General features: G+C 34.4%; 1 long non-coding RNA gene across 1 annotated transcript; it reads right to left on the reverse strand.

Annotated features, from left to right (window-relative positions):
- Nucleotides 1–638: 638 nt before the first annotated feature.
- Nucleotides 639–6,616, reverse strand: LOC149785857 (uncharacterized). Its single transcript, XR_016425468.1, has 2 exons — nucleotides 6,463–6,616; nucleotides 639–1,056 (listed from the first exon to the last, which is right to left on the reverse strand). It is a non-coding gene; the product is annotated as an uncharacterized LOC149785857 (long non-coding RNA).
- Between the last annotated feature and the right edge of the window lie 1,859 nt (nucleotides 6,617–8,475).

Raw genomic sequence — 8,475 nt, forward strand, 5'->3', positions numbered from 1 at the left:
GGAGTTTTTCTTTGCCAAGAAGAACTACTCAATGTTTTTTCCATTTTAAAAATGTTGTTTAGTGGCATTTGAGATGAAGTTGAAAACAGAAATTATTGACTGATGAGCCATACGTGATGGACGACACAATGAATGTCAGCTAAATTGAAGAAAAAAAATTTTTCTCAGGAAAGATCTTATATAAATAAATTGTTGCTAAAGCCCCTTTCATGTTTATTTATCTTAAGATGACAATAGCAGTTTTTCATCATTATGTCATGGACTGAAAAAATGACATAAATATAAATTATTATTATTAGTATTGTTGTTTTTGTTGTTGTTGATGATGGGCCATACCACAAGCTCATTTGGCTTTACAGTCAGGTGAGATAAAAATCCTGTGTTGGCACGACCCATCCATTCAGGACTCAAAGCAACAGCAACATTTTCATATTGGATGTTTGAAGGACATCATTTTCATACAAGAGCAATTAAACTAAAGGATGTAAAATTTCATGACTTTTCTAAAAGTAGTTTAGGATCAGCAGTGACCAAAAACATTGCTAATGGATTTTTTGGCAAGGAATACTCTTCCTGTTGACTCTCCAGGTACCTCAAATGTTCAGATGTACTGGGGAACAAAAAAAACAAGAGTGAACCACAGTGATGTGTTCTTCTTTATTGATTCAATGATGAAAAAACAGAATGAATTCAAAAATTAAAATGGGCATTCCATAATTTAGTTCATTGTGATGTGAAGTGAACTCACATTAGAGAAATGTTGCATTTCCATGTCCAGGGTGCAATTCACATATTAAAATATTACAAAAGTTCCACAGCCTTGACAAAAAACAATTGCTCAACATAATAAAATACTGAACACTGTGGCTTATTGCATCTACTTTTGGTGTTGGTACAATTTGCTCCATTTTAAAAGAATGTCTCATTTATGACAAATAATTACACTCGGACCAAACTTAAAGATGCATTATTTTGTATGTAGCTAATCATTTCGTAAATGACCGCACATGTCGACCAGGTATATCTCTTCTTCCTCCTCTGAATCCCTGCTGGAATCTGGAAGCGAAAACAATACTGTTATACCATATAATGTAAGGCCTTCTATGCTGAAGTGTCCATTAAATTCAAGAAGTGTATGCCACTGGATATATACATGTATCAACCATGTCAACCGAGTTTCACTGCTGTAAAGTTAAATGATCTGCAAGTATTTAAATGCAAATTAATTAATTCAGTGTATGCCAACTTCATCCTACTCAGTTGTAAGCATGGATAATCCAATCATGTATATGCAATTCCTTCATGTAGAGTACTGCATTATCTGTATGTCACAGTCTTAGTCATGTATATACAATTCCTTCATGTAGAGTACTGCATTATCTGTATGTCAGTCTTAGTCATGTATATGCAATTCTTTCATATAAAGTACTGCATTATCTGTATGTCACAGTCTTAAACAGTCATGTATATGCAATTCCTTCATGTAGAGTACTGCATTATCTGTATGTCACAGTCTTAGTCATGTATATGCAATTCCTTCATATAGAGTACTGCATTATCTGTATGTCACAGTCTTAGTCATGTATATACAATTCCTTCATATAAAGTACTGCATTATCTGTATGTCACAGTCTTAGTCATGTATATACAATTCCTTCATATAGAGTACTGCATTATCTGTATGTCAGTCTTAGTCATGTATATACAATTCCTTCATATAAAGTACTGCATTATCTGTATGTCACAGTCTTAAACAGTCATATATATGCAATTCCTTCATGTAGAGTATAGCATTATGTTTGTCACAGTCTTAGTCATGCATATGCAATTCCTTCATCTGTATGTCACAGTCTTAGTCATGTATATGCAATTCTTTCATGCAGAGTACTACATTATCTGTATGTCACAATCTTAAATAGTCATGTATATACAATTCCTTCATATAGAGTACTGCATTATCTGTATGTCACAGTCTTAGTCACGTATATACAATTCCTTCATGTAGAGTACTGGATTATCTGTATGTCACAGTCTTAGTCATGTATATACAATTCCTTCATATAGAGTACTGCATTATCTGTATGTCACAGTCTTAGTCATGTATATACAATTCCTTCATGTAGAGTACTGCATTATCTGTATGTCACAGTCTTAGTCATGTATATACAATTCCTTCATGTAGAGTACTGCATTATCTGTATGTCACAGTCTTAGTCATGTATATACAATTCCTTCATATAGAGTACTGCATTATCTGTATGTTATACAATTCCTTCACGTAGAGTACTGCATTATCTGTATGTCAGTCTTAGTCACGTATATACAATTCCTTCATATAGAGTACTGCATTATCGTATGTCACAATCTTAAATAGTCATGTATATACAATTCCTTCATATAGAGTACTGCATTATCTGTATGTCACAGTCTTAAACAGTCATGTATATGCAATTCCTTCATCTGTATGTCAGTCTTAGTCATGTATACACAACTCCTTCATATAGAGTACTGCATTATCTGTATGTCACAGTCTTAGTCATTTATATACAATTCCTTCATATAGAGTACTGCATTATCTGTATGTCACAGTCTTAGTCATGTATATACAATTCCTTCATATAGAGTACTGCATTATCTGTATGTCACAGTCTTAGTCATGTATATACAATTCCTTCATATAGAGTACTGCATTATCTGTATGTCAGTCTTAGTCATGTATATACAATTCCTTCATATAGAGTACTGCATTATCTGTATGTCACAGTCTTAGTCATGTATATACAATTCCTTCATGTAGAGTACTGCATTATCTGTATGTCAGTCTTAGTCATGTATATGCAATTCCTTCATGTAGAGTACTGCATTATCTGTATGTCACAGTCTTAGTCATGTATATACAATTCCTTCATATAGAGTACTGCATTATCTGTATGTCACAATCTTAAATAGTCATGTATATACAATTCCTTCATATAGAGTACTGCATTATCTGTATGTCACATTCTTAAACAGTCATGAATATGCAATTCCTTCATCTGTATGTCACAGTCTTAGTCATGTATATGCAATTCTTTCATGTAGAATACTGCATTATCTATGTCACAGTCTTAAACAGTCATGCATATGCAATTCTTTCATATAGAGTACTGCATTATCGTATGTCACAGTCTTAAACAGTCATGTATATGCAATTCTTTCATATAGAATATTGCATTATCATATGTCACAGTCTTAAACAGTCATGTATATGCAATTCTTTCATATAGAGTACTGCATTATCGTATGTCATAGTCTTAAACAGTCACATAACCAACGTCCCACCATGTTAAGATGCGGTTTGCAAAAATAAGCAAACGGCTCTTATTAGGATACTATGCTAAAAAACATTAAGATGGGAAAAAGTAAACATATCACAATATTAATCCATACTTGGGAGAAAAAAGTTCAGAATCAATTACAGTGTAACCAAACAATAGCACACTTCATTATAGCACAAATTCAGATATAACATGACTGTGGCATGAATCCTGAAAATTTGTATATTTGTGTCATTCATGAAAACTACATTTTATTACAGAAACCATGCCTCATTATACACATTTTTATGGAATTACTATTAAGGACAAAAACAGATTCGACTGGTGATTACATGTACACAATTATTTATGTTTATGTTGCAGATCTGGTAAACATAAAAATAAATATTCAACAAGTAACATGCTTCAAGTACTTCTGCAAAATGGAACAATATTTAATATGCACCGATTTAAGATGGTAACTGAAGCATATATTTTTGTGCCTGCTTTCATTACATACCCCTCACCAGGTTGTTTTTTTTGGGTGCATGCTTTTTTCTTCAGCTAACTCACTTGTTTAGTTATGGACCCAAACCATCATGTTATAATGTGATCACATTGTATGTAATTCTTTATGGATGCTGAAGAAGTTAAATGGTAACTAAATGACAACAATGACAAGAAAGATAGTACATGCTCTTATGTGCTTCCATTAAATAAAGATCAAATATTTTATAAATAAATTAATTCCCACATACATCCACGAACAGCTTAGACTATGATCTTTCTGTAAATTATGTGATGGTAGAACAGGGTTAACATTATGGTAGATCAGAGCTTATGTGATAAAGATAAGGGTTTCAGTAATGAAAGATGCAGGTTTATATAATGGAAGTAAAGGGTTTATGGATGGAAGAAAAGGGTTTATGGATGGAAGATAAAGGTTTATGGATGGAAGATAAGGATTTATGGTGGAAGATAAGGGTTTAAGTGATGAAAGATGCAGATTTATATAATGAAAGAAATGGGTTTATGGATGGAAGAAAAGGGTTTATGGATGGAAGATAAGGGTTTAAGTGACAGAAGAGAAGGGTTTAAGTGATAGAAGAAAAGGGTTTCAGTAATGGAAGATAGGGTTTATATGATGGAAGATAAGGGTTTATGGATGGAAGATAAGGGTTTATGGATGGAAGATATGGGTTTATGGATGGAAGATAAGGGTTTAAGTGATAGAAGATAAGAGTTTAAGTGATAGAAGATAGGGGTTTAAGTGATTGAAGATAAGAGTTTCAGTAATGGAAGATAAGGGTTTATGAATGGAAGAAAAGGGTTTGTGGATGGAAGGTAAGAGTTTATGAATGGAAGATAAGGGTTTAAGCGATGGAAGAGAAGGGTTTATAGATGGAAGATAAGGGTTTATGATTGAAGATAAGGGTTTAAGTGATGGAAGATAAGGGTTTATAGTGGGAAGACAAGGTTTTATGAATGGAAGAGAAGGGTTTGTGGATGGAAGAGAAGGGTTTATATGATGGAAGATAAGGGTTTATATGATGTAAGATAAGGGTTTAAGTGATGTAAGGGTTTATGAATGGAAGGGTTTATGGATGGAAGATAAGGGTTTAAGTAATGGAAGATAAGGGTTTATGGATGGAAGATAAGGGTTTATGGATGGAAGGTAAGGGTTTATGGATGGAAGATAAGGGTTTATGGATGGAAGATAAGGGTTTATATGATGGAAGATAAGGGTTTAAGTGATAGAAGATAAGGATTTAAGTGATAGGAGATAAGAGTTTAAGTGATAGAAGATAGGGGTTTAAGTGATAGAAGATAAGAGTTTCAGTAATGGAAGATAAGGGTTTATGAATGGAAGAGAAGGGTTTGTGGATGGAAGGTAAGAGTTTATGAATGGAAGATAAGGGTTTAAGTGATGGAAGAGAAGGGTTTATGGATGGAAGATAAGGGTTTATGATTGAAGATAAGGGTTTATGGTGGGAAGATAAGGTTTTATGAATAGAAGAGAAGGGTTTGTGGATGGAAGAGAAGGGTTTATATGATGGAAGATAAGGGTTTATATGATGTAAGATAAGGGTTTAAGTGATGTAAGGGTTTATGAATGGAAGATAAGGGATTATGGATGAAGATAAGGGTTTAAGTGATGGAAGATAAGGGTTTATGGATGGAAGATAAGTGTTTATGGATGGAAGATAAGGGTTTATGGATGGAAGATAAGGGTTTATGAATGGAACATAAGGGTTTATGGATGGATGATAAGGGTTTAAGTGATGGAAGATAAGGGATTATGAATGGAAGATAAGTGTTTATATGATGGAAGATAAGGGTTTAAGTAGTGGAAGATAAGGGTTTAAGTGGTGGAAGATAAGGGTTTCAGTAATAGAAGATAAGGGTTTATATAATGGAAGTTAAGAGTTTATATGATGGAGGATAAGGGTTTAGGTGATGGAAGATAAGGATAAGGTTTATATGATATTGTACCATAATTTACACAATGGTAGATCAGGATGTATTTTATAGTAATCTTGGTTTGATCAGGATTTATTTGATGGTCAACCAGAGTTTGTGATACTGGAGACCAGGGTTTGTGTGATTGTAGATTAAGGTTTATGCAATGGCATATTGGAATTTACATGATTACAGATCTGGGTTTTATGATGGTAGATCAAGGTTTATGCAATGACAGAGGTTTTATGATGGTAGATCAAGGTTTATGCAATGGTAGATTGGGGTTTACATGATTACAGATCTGGGTTTTATGATGGTAGCATGATGTCCCACCCAGTCACATTATCCTGACACCGGGCTGACCAGTCCTAACACTAACCTCTTAATGTGGAGTGCCTAGTGAGGCAGCTGTTCGTACCATTTTTATAAGTCTTTGGTCTGACTTGGCCTGGGTTCGAACCTGCTACCTCCTGCATCTGAAGCTGATGCTCTAGCCACTAGACCAGTGGAGTGGTCCCCAAGTTTATCTGATGGTACACTAACTTTTATGCGATAGTAAATTAGTGTTTATGTTCTCATAGATTGTGGTTTATGAGATGGTAGACCAGAGCTGATGTGATGGTAGATCAACATTTATGCAATGGCAGATTAGGGTTTATGCAATTCATGGGCCAGTGCTTGTGAAACATAGGCATATATACTGTACCTGTCATCTTTAAACCTAGGGCTTCCTCCATACCCTCCCCTGTTTCCTCTGTCACTACGGGGGAAGAACTGCCCCTCCCAGCCACCTCGCCTGTCCCCTGACATAGGACGGCCATCATGCCTGAAACAATTTAACAATATAGTAACAGCAGAAATAGAATTCAACAAGCCTGGTATGATTGCTTGCTGCATTATTCCCAAACCTTGAGGTGATTAAATGCATTGCAGCAACCCAATTTTGGTAGGACAGTGAGTGATAATGAAGCATACATGTATTAAATGCAAAAACTGTCTGCTAATAAAGGGTAACATATTTGGTACATTATACACTCACCAATGTTTAATAGCCTCTTTGCAGACACTAGTACGGCATAGTTGATTCTGGAAGTTACTGATCAGTACATCTCAATGACCAAAGGTCAAGGTATGCAGTATTGTCGAAACCATTATTTTCTTATTCAACTTCACACTGCAGAAGAGACCTTTGACTTTTAGACTGCTTTAGGTTTCTTTTTTACTCCAAGTGCAAGCCATTTACAAAGCTTAGTGAAGGAACTAACCCAAACTGGTACAATGGTTACTGTGCAAAACCCATATTTCTCTGAGTCCCAATGACCCTGACCTTTGGCATCAAAGTCAACAGTGCATCTTCCTGACCTTAAATGCATGCCCTGAAAAAATTTGGTCAAGGTATATGGTCCATAACTAAAGTGTTTATAAACAGAATATATTTCTTTTTCAAGTCAGTGACCTTGAACTTGATCCCACATTTTGTAAGTTTCTATTTTACATATGTGTGAGCCATCCACAAACTTTGGTAAGGGTACATACCAGATACACTCACTTATAAAATGTTTTATAAAAGATGATTCATGCAGTGTAAAGGTCATCTTATAAGCAATTACATATAGAACATTTGATAAATCTAACAGTAATACTGGAAACTTTGTTGGTACTGTGTATAAATACTGTCAAATATCTCCAAGTTTACCGCTTTCCAATTCGTAAACACTTAAATGATATAAATTGTATTTATTCATTTTAATGATGGCATTCATTACACAATACTTGCTATTGATAGTTATTTGGATTTAAATAATTTAAAAATATTACTGGTAAATTAAATATTACCACTGCAAATTGGAGTGTACTTCGATGCTTTTTACTGTGAGTGTTTACTAGCAAGTATATTGCTTCAAATTTCATTAAGTCCAAATAAATCAAATTTGTATTCTATTTTATGTTTTGCTGTATAAACACTGTGTTTGACGAAATACAAGTTATTATTTGTTTTAAAGTTTCCTTTTCCATAAACCTGATTTAATATTCCCAAAGTTATCTTTCAGTGCATGTGGCCGATAAGCCCTTGGCTTGTAAAGGTAACACTCACTGTTTTAAAGTTGACAATCCTTTGATCGAGTCAATAATTTGATACCTGTTTAGTGCCAACTCCCTCTGCACACTTAGCCTTATCGCTTATCTTGTAAAGGCAGTATCCTCTGTTTTCCTTCATGACAACCCTTTGATTAAGCCATGAATTCGATACTTGTTCCATGCCAAGAAACAGACGGTGGTTATTTGAACTCCCTGTGATCTTGCCACAAAATCAACCTGTTCTGATGCATCCTTTAATAGATTTCACAGACTGTATGATCAAGGCATCTCTGACAGAGCCAATTTTCGGTCTCCAAAAATGCAAGGGCATACGACAGTAAAGACGAGTAATAAGAGTTGGACAATATTTACGACGACAAGACAGCCAAAAAGGATTATCTGGTCACTAAGAAAATGAAGACGAATTCTTGGGCTTTGTACCTGATGATACCAGAGAGTAGTATTTTTAGAATACTATGAAACACAAAGGTTCACACATTACTTTCATTGTTTAATTCTAAGACATGGAATTAACATATTACAAGATCGTGTGAACGAGACCATTTCTGGCTACTATTTTGTACCGGTATGTGACCTAAATTAGAATATATAGTTTTATTATATAAATGGATTTAAAAAG

This window comes from Sinohyriopsis cumingii, chromosome 13 (assembly GCF_028554795.1).
Source record: "Sinohyriopsis cumingii isolate HCF-2022 chromosome 13, ASM2855479v2, whole genome shotgun sequence".
In the NCBI taxonomy this organism is placed as follows: domain Eukaryota; kingdom Metazoa; phylum Mollusca; class Bivalvia; order Unionida; family Unionidae; genus Sinohyriopsis; species Sinohyriopsis cumingii.